Below are 16921 nucleotides of genomic sequence, written 5' to 3' on the forward strand. Positions count from 1 at the left end.
GTCGTGACACCCTCTAAGAGGCCGAAACCCACACTGATTTTCATCCAATTTGTCCTCAACTAATACTCGCACCTTCCTTTCAATAATGCCTGAGAAGATTTTACCCACAACGCTGATCAAAGATATACCTCTGTAGTTGTTACAATCTTTTCTGTTTCCATGTTTAAAGATTGGTGTGATTACTGCTTTCGTCCAGTCTGATGGAACCTGTCGCGACTCCCACGCCATTCAGTTATCCTGTGTAGCCATTTAAGACCTGACATTCCACTGTATTTGATGAGTTCCGACTTAATTTCATCCACCCCAGCCGCTTTATTGCACTGCAATCTACTGACCATTTTCTCCACTTCCTCAAATGTGATCCTATTTCCATCATCATTCCTGTCCCATTGTACATAGAAATCTGAAACGATGTACAATGGGACAGGAATGATGGTGGAAATAGGATCACATTTGAGGAAGTGTGTAGGTACTGCAAAAAATTTTTTTAATGTGTATGGAGTGAGATACGGATTTTTTGTAGATATGGTCTCGATTTTTCTATATTTAGGCCTATCCGACCAACTTATTGCACTGGACGATCTTATCCATTGTTTTCTTAAGCCTTTGCGCTACATCAGCGCAGATTCCGCGTAGTTAGTTTAAGGAATGATCAGATGCCCTTCATGCCACCACCCCGTTATCCCCCAGGGACGGAATACGTGTACCTCAACTGAGTACCTGTAGCGTCAGGCATGTGATTGTCGTGTAAAGTTTCTTGCGTGTTTGTGGCTCAAGTAAGACAGGCGGAACTTCGCTATCAGGCCGCTATTCACGTAGTGCCATGTAGGAAAGCGCCTAAAAACCACGTCCAGGTTGGCCAGCGCACCGACATTCGTCGTTAATCCGCTGGGCTAGTTTGACCCGAGACGGGCGCACCCCCTGTCTCGGAAGCAGCCCTTCCGCACGCACGGTTATCTGGGCGTGTGGTACGGGCTGTCATTACACTTTGACACCAAGAACAAGGCTCGGGATTAATTTAAGGGAAACACGTGGAAGGGAGTCCTAACTTGATGACTAATTTATCTCTCAGAAACAATTATTTTTATTTAGTAACAGTCCAAGCATGAGCCAACCGACAGTTATCATGATTGTTACGAAATACATTCAAATAGTTAAGACTTTTAAATTAAATTCACACTGAATAAGGACATTTACATTAAACATAAAATTACAAATAGTACCCAAAAAGTGTCAACTGCGCAACACTATGGTGGCCCGACCACAAAGAGATAATTAATTAAATAAACCCGCGGGCGGCGGAACTGTGTCCACGCAGTTAGATCACAACTGTGGGCTAATTCCATAACAAGACTTGAATATAAGTACAGCAAACATCATATAAAAGACGTTAAAATGCGTACATCTTCTCTAGTTAGTCTGCTCTCATATAGAAGATACGGCCAAGCTGCCCAAAGGCTACCCACTTATAAAACTGAAGAAACAATAGTACTTCATCTACTGGCCACATATCTGTTCCTCATAAATTATGTTAAGTACTTAAATAAATTACTGGGCCCCTAATGATAATGACAAATGACAACTGAACCCTTAATTTTTTAAAGAAATAAAGAAACGAGGTGCTCAGTTTGTCCAAAGACTTTCATCACATACCCATAGGGGCTTTACAATAACAGGAATACTGACTCAGTTATATTGTAATGGCCAACGGCCTTGCCGCAGTGGTAACACTGGTTGCTGTCAGATCACCGAAGTTAAGCGCAGTCTGGCTCTTCTAGCACTTGGATGGGTGACCATCCGGTCTGCCTAGTGCTGTTGGCAAGCGGGGTGCACTCAGCCCTTGTGAGGCCAACTGAGGAGCTACTTAATTGAGAAATAGTGGCTCAGGTCTCGGAAACTGACATACTGCTGGGAAAGCGGTGTGCTGACCACATGCCCCTCGATATCGGCATCCAGTGACGCCTGTGCTCTGAGGATGATACGGCGGCTGCTCGGTACCGTTGGGCCTTAATGGCCTGTTCGGGAGGAGTTTATATGGTAATACGGCGACAAGCCCCCTCCACCCCACCCCCGTGGCACGATACCAAATGAGTACCAAAAACTACTCAACTTGAGGCTGAAACTGGGGATACGCTGAACAGCGTGTGAACTGCCAAGACTTAGGCTTCTTGCGATGACGGGAGTCACCGAAGCAGAACGAAAACGCGTCCCTGCCCCGGACCAGCAGAACAGCACCATTTCAAGCGCTGCCGATACAAGGCTGTTAACTTATATCAAAGAACAAACAGCAAATTTGAAGAAAATCAACATATTACAGTAATACTTAAACGGGCAATCAAAAGTTCATCTATTAACTTCAGTATGGGGGAGCGCCGCTCATAACGTTGCAAGTTAACCTTCCCAGCAGTAATAGAAAGCCACATACGAGGTCATTTAAAAGAGTAATTGTATAATAATTCAAACAAGATTTTAAAGGAAATCAAGGTAAACCTTCACTGTAGCTTCTTAGGGGCTAATAGACACCGTAACTGGACTACGCAACAAAGAGCAGATGGCCGATTAAACTGTACCCTATAACCCGGAGAGCACCTCAACACGGAGTAAGAGAGTGTGGAAATGCAAGCACTCACATACGCGCGTAGCTTTAGGCTACATGAGAGAGAGAGAGAGAGGGGTGATGGGGGTGGGGGAGGGGGGAAGAGAAAGAGAAAGAGAGAGCATGTGTGTTGGCAGGAATTTCTTAGGTATCAATATCAAAGGGTTGACGCCACCTGAAACTTTTGTTCAGGAGCAGCGCACACAACTTTAATTACAGGCCAAATCCAAGAGCCACCCAGGTAGGACCATGACGTCCAAATAAACAAAAATTACAATCAGTAGTATCAAATACTCAACAATATCAAACCATAATGTAAAGAATAAGATTAACATTTCAAAATACTAGCTTGTCGCATACAGAAACCTCCAGATTGAGACACACAGCTCTGAAGGGGTCACCGAAAGGCATACAGAAACTGGATTCCTGACCAGCTCACATCGAGCAGAATTAACAGTCTTTAGTTACAGTATTTTTTAAACAGCCTTCATACATAATTTCAAACAAATGCCGAGAAGGCCAATAGATTCAGGATTCCAGGTAGGCACCACGTAGCACTGCCCTGCTGCTCATGCTGCAAAGAAGTTGTTCAGTGCATCTCGGCGTATTCAGCACACCACGATTAACAGATGCACGTGTAACCAGGTTGCACGAGACGTGAGCCGCTCCTTGCCCATTAAACTCGCCGATAGCAGTAGCAGTAGTCAATGCAGCAGCAAAACGCCCAACGGTGAGCGGTGTTAACACGCTGCAATCGCCAGGTGGCTGAGTACTCAAGCTCACCTATCCAGTTCCAACACACCACTCACCACCACGCAGCCCCAGAGGGAACACATAACCCAGCAAAGATGATACGACGAGGACCAGAGTGGATGGAACGCGCTTACAAGTGGCTTCAGTCTGATCACGCTCACGCCCTCAAGGAAGCCTCCACGGCTGAAATTTAATGCTGTAGATTCCAGAGTTGGAGAATAGCCTGTTTCTATACTTATTAATCCACTAACGGCAAATTTTTTTTCTTCAATCTGTATTTAGTTCTGGTTTCCCTAACTGACATAGAGACTGGGTAAGGAAATGTAAAATAAGAAATTAAATACCCTTGAAGTAACGGCTGGCATACCCCGTCCTTTTTTTACATTTTATTTTATTTTTGTGTCAGACAATAAATCATCCAATATGGAGTCCCACACTGGACACTGAGTACTGTTTTCTTGCATGTTGCTCACAAATTCCAGATTTACTTTCTTTCTCCACTGCCGTGTGCTCAATAACGCGTCCAGTTTTAGAAGTTCTCAATTCAAGTGGAACACGTCATGTAGAAGTCTTTGGGTGTGATGGATGTCCTGTCGTTTCTGAATCATAAGCAGCGGATGACTGAGCACGATACGCCGATACCTCTATCTTTCTAAACAGGAGCAGTGGAATGTTTTCATTCGTGAGACAGTAGATGAGAGGCACAGTATATGACCCACTGGATACGAAAACGAATACAGTTGGCACTGGTTTATCGCAAATGATTCGTTTTAGACACTGATGGGCATATTTATCGAACCATTTTCTCACTAGTGATCACACTGCCAGAAAAAAACTTGAAATTTTCCAAAATTCTTATTGGTCAAGCCTAACAAGGGAAGAGAGAAGTGGACGTGGTGCTTGCTTTCCAGATACCAACCGTTGTACACACTTTACATAAAAGTCCGCGTCTTCATTCCAGTGTAATTGTTTCTGTGGGAGACATGGCACCCAGCGGAGAGTAGTATACCTAAAAGCGATTTTATGCATTCAGTGGATCATAACGGTGACTATTGTTTTGCGTAATATGTTGCACACGTTAACTGGACATCGGTACTTGTTGATCAGAAAGTCTTCAAAGCTATCAACTGCATACACTCCTTTCAGTGCAGCTACTAAATTGCAATTTGTCTGTTCAATTTCTGCCAGAACGGGCTAGGTTTACTGTAATCTGTGTTTTCAGTTCTTCAGTGAGAACTAATATCACTTTTCTTTTCCTTCTTACCAATGCCAGCATTTTCTTCGTCCTCCCATTCTTCATTAATATGAACTTCCAAAGTAACTGCAACATCAGCTCGAAGACTAACTTCCCGTATATTTGCGTCGATATTTGCCGATATTTTCAGATGATACTGTAATTCTGTCAGAGACGAACTTCGAAGAATAGCTGAATGGAATGGACAGTGTCTTGAAAGGAGGATAATCGGTGAACATCAAACAAGGATAAAAATAATAGTATAATGTAGCGAAATTAAATCACTTTATGCTGAGGGAATTAGATTAGGAAACAGGCACTTGAAGTAGTAGATTAGTTTTGTTATTTGGATAGTAAAATGACTTATGATGACAGATGTAGATTGGATATAAAATGTAGACTGACAACGGAAACAAAAACGTGTCTTTAGAAGAGAAATCTGTTAACATCGAAAACAGATTTAAGTGTTAAGAAGTCTTCTCTGAAAGTATTCCTATGGAGTGCAACCACGTACGGAAGTGAACCATGGACGATAAACACTTTAGACAAGACGAGAATAGAAGTTATCGAAACGTGACGCTACAGAACAATGTGAGGATTAGATGGGTGGATTACGTAACTAATCAGGAGGTACTGAACAGAATTGGGTAGAAAAGAAGTTTGTTGTACAACCTGACTAGAAGCAGGGATCGGTTCATAGTACATATTCTGTGACATCAAGGGATCACAAGTATAGCATTGGAGGTTATGTGTGGCGGGTAAAAATCGAAGAGGGAGACTAAGAGATGAAAAAAAGGAAGCAGTTAGTAAATCGGAGATGTAGAGTTTCGCACAGGATATAGTAACATCGAGAGCTGCATCGAACCAGCCTTCGGACTGAAGTGAACCATGGGCGGTAAACAGTTTAGACAAGAAGAGAATAGAAGCTCTCGAAACGTGATGCTACAGAAGAATACTGAGAGTTAGATGGGTAGAGGATCACGTAACTAATCAGGAGGTACCGAACAGAACTGGGGAGAAAAGAAGTTTGTTGTACAAGTTGACTAGAAGAATGGATCAGTTGACAGTACAGCAACTATCACATTCATACATTTCACCTATGCAAGCTGAAAGGAGCTCGAAGATGTTAGTGGTCTCATTCACTTCACCCTCATCGTATGAAGATGCAATGAAATTTTGTATTTCCCTTATAGAAAGTGCTTTACAACAACTCATTGCGCCTGGGGAGAAAAGAAAAACAAAAATTTTGTTTTAGGCGGAAGCCGCCTTGAGCCCCAAATAAAGATCGCAATTCAGAGAACCTTTAAATAAAAAAGGTCAAAGATACAAGCAATAGATAACATTTTGCTAAAACCTTTCCTGAACATGTCATTACAAAAATTGTAGAAGTTATTTATATAATACTATAAGATACGATATTTTAAAAATGTTCAGTTCCTGTATCACTGAAAAAGTTTTTTTTTCCGAAATAATCTCGCACAGTCACTCGTTTAACAACAACTGACAAATAATCAATGGGCAACCTTGACGAAAGTCACGAAAATACTGCAAAATAGTAAAAATTGTTGCCAACGTAATTAAAAATACAAAATATCCTTTACAAAGGTAAAACCCCAAATGGGGATGATGGTAGTTACAGATTAAAATCTTTCGAGCTATTATGTCGTGGTCGAATTCAACGGTGGGAACATCTTAAAAAATGGTTCAAATGGCTCTGAGCATTATGGGACTTAACATCTGAGGTCATCAGTCCCCTAGAACTCAGAACTACTTAAACCTAACTAACCTAAGGACGTCACACACATCCATGCCCGAGGCAGGATTCGAACCTGCGACCGTAGCAGTCACGCGGTTCCGGACTGAAGCGCCTAGAATCGCTCGGCCACACCGGCCGGCAGAACATCTTCAAGTGGATGATGGGGATGTTGGTAGTTATGGATTAAAATCTTCTGAGCTATTATGTCGTGGTCGATTTCAGCGGAGAGAACGTCCTCAAGTGGATTGTAGCTGTATTTGTTACAATCCCCTGTGGTAGTTGGCATAAGGTTTAGTAATCTACTTCATACCTCAGTACTGACACACGATGTGTTTCCTATAACTTACAGCCGACCCACCCAAACAACTTTCCTTTGGGAAGTGGAACACAATCACGAGATCCACACTGATATGGTGTCGGTTTATATACTGTAACGAAAACATTCACTACACCTACCCCACAACATCAACTGAAATAAGGGTGCTGCGATGTATTTTAGCAGTGTTTTTAAAAAAGACGGCGTATTGAAGGGAAATGGAGAAAATACCAACAATTTGAGGACAGTACGCGGCGCATTATTTCAGCGGAACAACGTGCGTAACTTTTCCTTATCGCGCAGTGGCGGCGTTAATCAGCTCAGTCGCACGTGCGGGTGGCCCGCCGGAGCTCGGGAAGCCGTTTCGCTGGGAAAATGGTTTTTAATACAGATCCAGGGGAGCGTGGCCCGGCAGCCATAGAGGCGCGCCGACGCGTGAAGCGCGGCCGCCAGTCCACAATAGGCGTCGCGACGCCGCGCCGCTCAGCGCACGCGCTGCGCTCCTCTTTTTACGGCGGGCCGTTCTGTGACGCGCCCTGCTGCTGCTATGCACGCACAGCCACGTGGAAACAGAGGCGCAATTTCGCTGCCGGCTCTGTTTCAACGAGCGCCAACTATGCTGTATCCAACTGTACCCTGCCGTCGCAAGGGAGGCGGCCTACGCACTCGGTCTCTCCACGTCTTTTCTGCCAGGTAGTCTTGAGTCTCCACCTTACAGCAACGTTGGAAATACCGCCAAGTCAGTGGTTTCAACCTAACTTTTCCGATGTATAGAATCCGTACTAAGGTCACGAATTTTCCACAAATATTGTTCATTTGGAAAAAAACTAGGATGCCCGTCTTCTCCGACGAACCAAACACTCAGAAATGACTGACAGGCTGAAGGCCTTTGTTCAACTACTCAAAGTCCCATACTTGGTCGTATTTTCCACAAACTAATATTTGCCCAATATTTGTAAAGTTTTGCTGTTGCACACAGAAATCAAGTTCCACAAGAGTTTACTTTTAGTAAAATGGTTCAACTGGCTCTGAGCACTATGGGACTTAATATCTGAGGTCATCGGTCCCCTAGAACTTAGAACTACTTAAACCTAACTAACCTAAGGACATCACACACATCCATGCCCGAGGCAGGATTCGAACCTGCGACCGTAGCGGTCGTGCGGTTCCAGACTGTAGCGCCTAGAACCTCTCGGCCACCCCGGGGACAGGCACACAAAAGATTAGTTAACACAAGTGGACTTTAAATAAATATAATTTACTCAGCTTGTTACTGAAGATCTCATACACCGTTGAAAACTTGTGGCAGCTGTGGTTGACTATAAGCAGTGGCCCGACAAGGATGTGCGTCTAAGTACATTGAAAGTTTGCCAGTAGATTAGGCTCTCAACAGCTCTTTATAACTAATCTCGAACTACAAGAAGTTCCTCAAGTGCCAGCCGCTTATAACACCGGGCTTGGCGGTTTTCATTGCCTGGTGGCCTTCAGATTCTTCGTCGGATAGTTCATCCTATTGATGGCGAAGTTCAAAGCCCGTTCTTGGTGCCCTCAGGATTCTCCACCATGGCGCCGGCTCTGGTAGTATCGATAAGCTACGATACTGCAACATGAACGTCTTTTGGAGACAGGCTCTTTGGGGAAGATGCCATGTCATTGTGAAAGACCAAATGATCTCAGATCACCTGATTTAGAATATCGAGTATTTCAAAATATTGGGTACAATAATGGCAGCAAGAAACTGAGAATACGAGTCATCTGAAAGTGAGGAAAGTATTAAAGAGCAAGTTCTTCATGCACACCGTCTTCAGAGATTGGAAGGTCTTATAGAAACAGATATTCCATTCACAAATGATTTTGTACTGTGCATGTATCCTTCGGACCAACACTTTCTGTCTACCGTACTATTCACTGATGAAGTGAAGTTCTCCAAGAATGGAGCACAGTATTTTCACAACACTAATGTTTGGGTGCTTGGGAATCCTTGTACTGTTTCCGAAACAATATATTAACAACAGTTTAGCATTAATCTATGGGCTGGCTTAAATGGAGATAAATCTTTCATTTTCCACGGAACACTCACTGAAAGCGAATATTTAGTGGAATATGTAAATGTTTTGCAGGAAGACATTTCATTACACTTAATTCTGAAAATGTGGTTGAAGCTGGACTTACACCACAACATTTTACTCTTGTAGCAGGAACAATTTTAAACCAGTGTTTCCCAAATAAATTAATAGGTCGTATGGCAGAACATCTCTGCCTGCTTCATCTCCTGATCTCAGTCCATTAGATTTTTGTTTTTGGGGGCGTCTGAAGGACATAGTGTATTCACGACCTATTGCTAATGGTAACGTTCTTCGCCAGCGTGTTCAACAATGATTTCATCACCTACCGAAGACACCTGGAATATGGGAGCGAATGAGGCAATCCATAATGTGGCAATAAGAAGTTTATGTCACAGTTAATGGCAGATATGTTGAGCGTTTCATTTATCCATCAGAAGTCAATATTTGAAAAGAAAAAAATATTTGTAGAACCAAGATGGAATTTCGAAAAGAAAAAGATAGGACCGAAGCAAATATTTAACAACATTGTCTTCATCTAAGAAAATAAAAAATAGTACGAGCTTTTTAGCTTCCTTGTTAAGTCCTCTATCCAGTCTTGAGACGTTTGCAATATATTAACTCTCTGCTTCAAATCAAAATATTTATGAAGAAAGAATGTTCTTTTTCAGCTAAAATCTGTGGGTACAGCAATGCATGCAGTCAACCAATGGACTATGTGCCTCACTGTTCTCTTATTGTTGTTTCCTACGCCCATTACTCCTTTAGACCTGACACTTGACGAAACCCTTGCCGTTTTCAACCTGAAACGCTTTCTGAAACCATGTAATTTCCAAACTGATTTCTATCGCAAAATTTCTGACTTCCGACTACGCGACTGTCCACCGGCCAGAAATTAATAAGACAAACTTGTCATTATGCGTCTCCACATACAGTCTTCACTACACCGCCCCCAACACAAAGCCCTATCCCATTCCTAAACAGTGACTCACCTTCAAACTTTCCTTGCTTCCTGTATGATAACGCGTTGCCAAAGGCATCTTTAAGTGTAATTTACAATTGTCATGCTTACTGGTCGATTTACATAATTTGCCGCGCGGAGTGGCCGCGTGGTTAGGGGCGCAATGTCACGGATTGTTCGGCCCCTCCCGCCGGTGGTTCGAGTCCTCCCTCGGGCATGGGTGTTTGTGTTGTTCTTAGCATTAGTTACTTTAAGTAGTGTGTAAGTCTAGGGACCGACGACCTCAGCAGTTTGGTCCCTTAGGAATTCACACACATTTCAACATTTGATTTACATAATTTAAGTTTGCTGCAACAAACATTAATCTAATTTTATACAAACTACATATGTTTATTTTTGATATAAAGTTAAGCTAATAGTTTGTAGCATCGCCGAATTAGTCTTTGCTTAATGAGCAAATTAATTCACAAGGATTTTTTTATACAACGTATTACTAAGGTACCACTGATAATTTATGTTATTTTTATCAGTGTTTTTTAATTGTTCTCCCGTTGGCAGTTGCGTTTTTTATTAATTCGTTGGATTTATTAATTAAATTTTTCCAACAGTTGCTCATTATTCATTAAAACTCTGCCCCCAGTACCTTTTTGTACGCGTAACCGTAATTGCAGTTCCTACTTATCTATCGCATCAGTTAGTTATTACCATTTTGCCACCAGTTAATTATTAGCGTTTTTAATTCTGTCCCCAGTAGCTTTCTGTAAGTTCAACTGTAATCTGGGTGAGCAGTTGCTGATTTTCTATTAACTTAGTTATTTAAATTCTGCCACCAGCTGGTTATTACTCTTCCAGATTGTGCTCTATGGGCTGTTTGCTAGTAGAGCTGATTATTTATTGCATTATTTAGTCTTTTAAAACCTGCCAGCAGATTGTAACAGTAACCTGCTCGGCAATTGTTGCATTCTTCGTCGCTTAATTGGCCCTTAAATTCTGTCACCAGTGGCTTATTATTCCTTTAAACTCTGCTGCCGCTTGCTGTCCATTTGCGTAAATGTAAATTAGGTGAGCAGTTGCTGCTATGTTTTCTGCAGAGATCACACTTGTGCAGAATTTTGATCATACAGGGTGAGTCAAGTAAGTCGAAACGCCCTTGTTAAATCGTGAACGGTTAAGCATATCAAAACGCGGTTTTCGGCAAATGTTAGAGCATCGAGTGCACGTATGTATTTGTTTAGTTAATGTTTTTAGCACTAGTATCGTCGGAGATATTGAAACAAGTACTTTTTTTAAAATCGAAAATTATACTTTTTATAACTGCATTCGATGCTTCTCGAGAAGACAGTTACTGTGATATAGCGTTTGTTAAAGTTGACGTTGAAACCTCTCGTAAAAAAAAAAAATCGTGAAGTGCCCTGGAATCTGTAACCACGGTGGCCGGAAACGGATTTTGCGGTGTAAACACTGACAAGCAGGCGTCTCGGACAAGGCTGTACAGTTGATAACCGTTAGGTAGGCTTGCACTACGAGAATAAAGCTTTATTTCCCCACGAACCAGAGACATGGGCTAGAATATAGTGAATCACAAAGGACTTAGGAGAACTATTTCACATTTGTATATCCTCCCACATGTACGTGAGCTGAAAAAGTTAAATGAGCTGTACATTCTTAAAAAATAAAGAGGTTTATACGCTGCGAAAGCAACTATGTGCTTCTTAGACGTAAAATACATGCTGCCGGACAACCTTCTCTACCTACACTGCTCTGTATTACATCATATGGTATCCATTCGTTGAACTAAACATTTTGTTAAAAATACTTTGGCGACAACCTACTGAACGTAAGCGCGTGATGACAATACTACCAGCTACGTGCAATACAGGCAGTCCACTTATTTTACATTGCAATGCAGTTTCGTAGACACGTAAATGAAAGAAACAGTTTCCTAACAATGACTTGGTAGCCACACAAATTACATAACAAAATTTTTGTCTTCCAAAAGAATTACCTTATCCTTTATTTAAGCATGTGTTCAAACTGTTGACCATGGACTGAAAGGCACATTTGCAGTCGCCGTTCGAAAGAACGATGGGCAGATGTAATTACAGTGGATGATATGGTGCAGCAAGTACTGGCGATTCGGCAACACATATCGTGTGGTGTAGTTGGGGCTTCGCCATAGACTGTATCTTTTAGTGTCCCCCTCTCCCTCCCAAAAAAAGAAAGAAATCAAGAGGCGTCAAATCGGAGGATTTCACAGGCCATTTGACAACAGAATTTCATCCTATCCAACGTCCAACAAAATCCTTGTTCAGCATTTGCATTGCAACACGGGACGAGTGAGCTGGACAACCATCGTGTTTCAGCCAGATACACTGTCGAATATCGTGTTACCTCTTCTAGAAGAACCGGCAGAACGTTTGCGGGAAAGTGTGCATATGAATGTCGATTTAGAACGACTGAGATGAGCTGGCCGCGGTGGTCTCGCGGTTCTAGGCGCGCAGTCCGGAACCGTGCGACTGCTACGGTCGCAGGTTCGAATCCTGCCTCGGGTATGGATGTGTGTGATGTCCTTAGGTTAGTTAGGTTTAAGTAGTTCTAAGTTCTAGGGGACTAATAACCACAGCAGTTGAGTCCCATAGTGCTCAGAGCCATTTCAACCATTTGACTGAGATGAAGTAAGGTCCCACAATGTAATGTTCTGTGATAATATGTCATTGAAAATATGTCATTATAAAAAAATGGTTCAAATGACTCTGAGCATTATGGGACTTAACATCGCAGTTCATCAGTCCCATAGAACTTAGAACTACTTAAACCTATCTAACTTAAGAACATCACACACATCCATGCCCGAGGTAAGTTTCGAACCTGCGACCGTAGCAGTCGCACGGTTCCGGACTGAAGCACCTAGAAGCTCTCGGCCACCGCGGCCGGCTCGTTATTAAAGAACATTATTAAAGATGCATGTATGAACACTGATATTTAACATCTCTGTTAAAAATAAAAAATACGATTTTCAGATGAAATATGGAATGAGATTTTATACGAAAATATTTTACTATCAAATCATTTTTAAAGCAGAAGCTATGAAAGTTTTAAATTTGGCTTCTCAGTTAGAAATAAAAAAATACGTGTTTCACTGTTTTGGGAAATTCAGCCCGTAAGGAAGAGAAGTAAAGTCACGCTGAGTCACTGACCCATCATCGCCCAGCCCAAATCGCTGAGGATAGAAGCTTCAAGTTTGGAGAGCGTTTGGATCTCATGCTGTAGGCACCGCTTAAGAAGGGATTCCACTTCTAAGGGTGTGAAATAGCAGACAAAAGGCTTTTTGAAAGTATGTCGCTATTAAGTGAATTCTGAAGCTAGAACTATGAAAACCGGTAGTTTGCTTCTCAGTCAGAAAATAAAAAAATACGTGTTTTAGCATTTTTGATAATTCAGCCGTTAAGGGGGAAATAAATAATTACTAAAGAACTACTAAAGGATTTTTAAGGTTACTTCTATGGTTAGAAATTTAAAAAAGTACGCCTTTCGGTGTTTCTGTAAATTCAACCCCTTAGGAAGTGAGGTAGGGGATGGAAATTTTTAAGAAAACATTTCGTTACATTACGAAAAATTTAAAACTAAGTTTACGAAAATTGGTATTTCACTTCTCGGTTCCATATAACGAAGTATTTTTTAGGGGACGAAAGATGCTACGGAAATATCTCCACAAGAACGCAAAAGGCTTTATGACCAAAAAATTAGGACTTTAGCTACCAGAATCGCTTTTTTTTCAGAAGTACATTTGTAAGTAGGCTGTTTAGGTTTTTTTTATTGGTAACGCCACCTCTATATAAAAAAATCACTGGCTGTGCTGTGTGCAGTCTGTGGCTAGTTTGCATTGTTGTCTGCCATTGTAGTGTTAGGCAGCTGGCTGTGAACAGCGCGTAGCGTTGCGCAGTTGGAGGTCAGCCGCCAGCAGTGGTGGATGTGGGGAGAGAGATGGCGGAGTTTTGTAATTTGTCATGCTGCTATATATATTATGACTATTGAGGTAAATACATTGGTTGTTCTCTATTAATATCTTTCATTTGCTAACTATCCCTATCAGTAGTTAGTGCCTTCCGTAGTTTGAATCTTTTATTTAGCTGGCAGTAGTGGCGCTCGCAGTATTGCAGTAGCTTGAGTAGCGAAGATTTTTGTGAGGTAAGTGATTTGTGAAACATATAGGTTAATGTTAGTCAGGGCCATTCTTTTGTAGGGATTTTTTTGAAAGTCAGATTGCGTTGCGCTAAAAATATTGTGCGTCAGGTTAAGCACAGTAGTGTACTATTATTGAAAGGGGACGTTTTATATGTCGACCCTTAGCCGAGGATATCTCACTGGAATGTTCTGATTTTTTCTTGTAGTTTGTGTAATTAGTGTAGATTTTGTTTATTGCTAGCGCGTAATTGTAGAGAGAATCTCCTTTTTAGTTGCAGTCTTTCATTGTTGTACAGTAAAACAGGTGTGGCACGCATGTAGATTTGCACCAAGTATTTCGCAGCTGCAATTAACTAGATATTATTTTCAGTGCTATGTTAATGTGTTCCCCTATTTTTGCTCTTCAAATTGTGTTTTTCTGTGTTGTAGTGTGAAATATTGTGACAATAATGGCGTGTGAAAAACGTAACACTAGGCTCCAAAGTAAATTGAGAAATGACAGCGAAGACGAAAGCAGTGTGTTAGCGCCACCGTGTAATGAATTAACTAATATTCAAAGTAGTAATTTGGTAACTGTGCATAGCGAAATGGAGCGGGTGGCAAACAATGGCGTGGACAGTGAAAGAATTAGTGAAGAGGGAAGCATTATCGATCGATCGGTCGGCAACAGCTCGCCTCAGGAATCGGGAATGACAGGACAAAAATGGTTCAAATGGTTCTGAGCACTATGGGACTTAACATCTATGGTCATCAGTCCCCTAGAACTTAGAACTACTTAAACCTAACTAACCTAAGGACAGCACACAACACCCAGCCATCACGAGGCAGAGAAAATCTCTGACCCCGCCGGGAATCGAACCCGGGAACCCGGGCGTGGGAAGCGAGAACGCTACCGCACGACCACGAGATGCGGGCGAATGACAGGACACAATTTTGCAAATATTGTAGACTCAGGTTTTGGGTCCTCACCGTTTTCTCAAATGAGTCAAGACACATTTTCTGCTTGTTAAAATGTGAATGTTGCCGGTGAAAATGCGCTGCAAAAAAGCATAGAGAAACAGATTCCAGACACTAATACATTATTATTGCAATTAATGCAACAAATGGGACAAAATCTTCGAAAGTTAGACACAGTGGAACAAAATCAGAGACAAACACAGCAAAAGCTTCAAAAGTTAGACACAATGGAACAACACCAGAGACAAACACAGCAACAGTTAGACGCAATGGAACAAAATCTTCAAAAGTTAGACTCATTGGAGCAAACTCTTGAACAAACACGTGAGGATTTAACTAATGAGTTACATCACATTGAATCGAAATGTCAAAAAGTCTGTAATGACGTAAAAACACAAATTAGTGAGCATTTCCTACCTATTTTTTCGCGACATGAAAATGCACTACAGAATCACGAAGCAGCCATAAAAGAACTGCAAACTACTGTTCATGAAAATCATGAGACCTTGCAAGCTAAATTTGACTCAGTTGCATCTACCGATTCGGTTACGCAACTTGCAAAAACTCAGGAAAACTTAAAGGACACAGTAGATACTCTGAAACTTGGTTCAGAAAAACACACTGAGGAAATTAGTACATTATCAGAGAAAGTAGTTGAACTTTCGGATCAGCTAAATAATTTATCTACGAAGGTAGATGATAATCTGAATGACACAAAACCGGTAGTCTTTAATGACACAGAAGAGTGCGAACAAATTAGGAAATTCAAACAAAATCAGAATCAAATTAATACGCAACACCAAAGAGAAATCCGCGAAGTACAAGATCAGCTGACACAGGTAATACAAGAATTACGTATTTCAGAGGACACTCGCGCCCCAATACGGGAAGAGGGACATAGAAATACGGAACAACCACAAAATAATAACACAGGACACTTCGGAAATTATGAAAGAAATTGGCAAGGCACACCGAATTTTGAGATGGAACCGCCGACACGACGTAACAATGACCGATATGCTACTCGCCGACACGATGATTTTGACTACACGTAAATTCAAAACGTTTAAGAATTCAGCCAACGATATTCATCCACAAGCATGGCTCCATCAATTCTCTCATTGTTTTCCTCCCAACTGGTCGTTAGAACACAGATTAGAATTTATGTTTGGCTACTTAGAGAATGAACCAGCTGTAAGAATGCGATCGGTCATTCATGACTGTCACAGTGAAGGAGAATTTTACCATGCCTTCCTCTCAGCATATTGGTCTCAAGCTACACAAGACCGAGTAAAACATAGCATCATGATGATGAAACACTTTGAACAATCTGAATTTTCCAGTCTTGTCAAATATTTTGAAGACATGTTGCATAAGAATCAGTATCTTTCAAACCCATACAGCCCCTCAGAACTCATCCGCATTTGCTTAATCAAATTACCTGAACATTTACGACATATTATTTTAGCAGGACGTTGCAAAGAAGACATTGAGGCTTTTCAGGGACAGTTACAAGAACTGGAAATTGACACTGACAATCGCGGAACGCGCGAACAGGAGCACAACAATTACAGGTCACATCTGTTACAATTCCGCGATGACAGAAATAATACACGACAAGGCTACTCTTATAACGTAAATCGTGACCAGAACAGACACCACCCGTATGGCAACCGTTGGCAGAGTAGTAATAATTACAGGGAAAGATCACCTCTCCGTGGTAGTGACTATCACAGAGACAATCAGAGAAACAGACAATTTGGGAACCAAAATAATTATTATCAAGGGAGACAGAATAACTTTAGACGCAACGGTCCAGCGCGGTGTTACGATTCAGGGAGAAATTCTCCACCACTTAACCGACAAGAAAGAAACTACAGGAACTACAGACATGACGACAGACGATGGGATCATAACGACAGACCTGAATTGCATCAGAACTGGCGGGATTTAAACAGGGCAGGGCCCTCTCGTCACGGTGGATTTGTAGAAGTTAGGTCTCCAAATCCCAATAACGGCGCGCGCCAACAAAGAGACAGACAATGACTCGCACAAGCAGGCAGCCGCGTGCGCCCGCTGGCTCCGAGAAAAATAACATAG

Source organism: Schistocerca nitens, chromosome 9 (genome assembly GCF_023898315.1).
Source record: "Schistocerca nitens isolate TAMUIC-IGC-003100 chromosome 9, iqSchNite1.1, whole genome shotgun sequence".
NCBI classification, from domain to species: Eukaryota; Metazoa; Arthropoda; class Insecta; order Orthoptera; family Acrididae; genus Schistocerca; species Schistocerca nitens.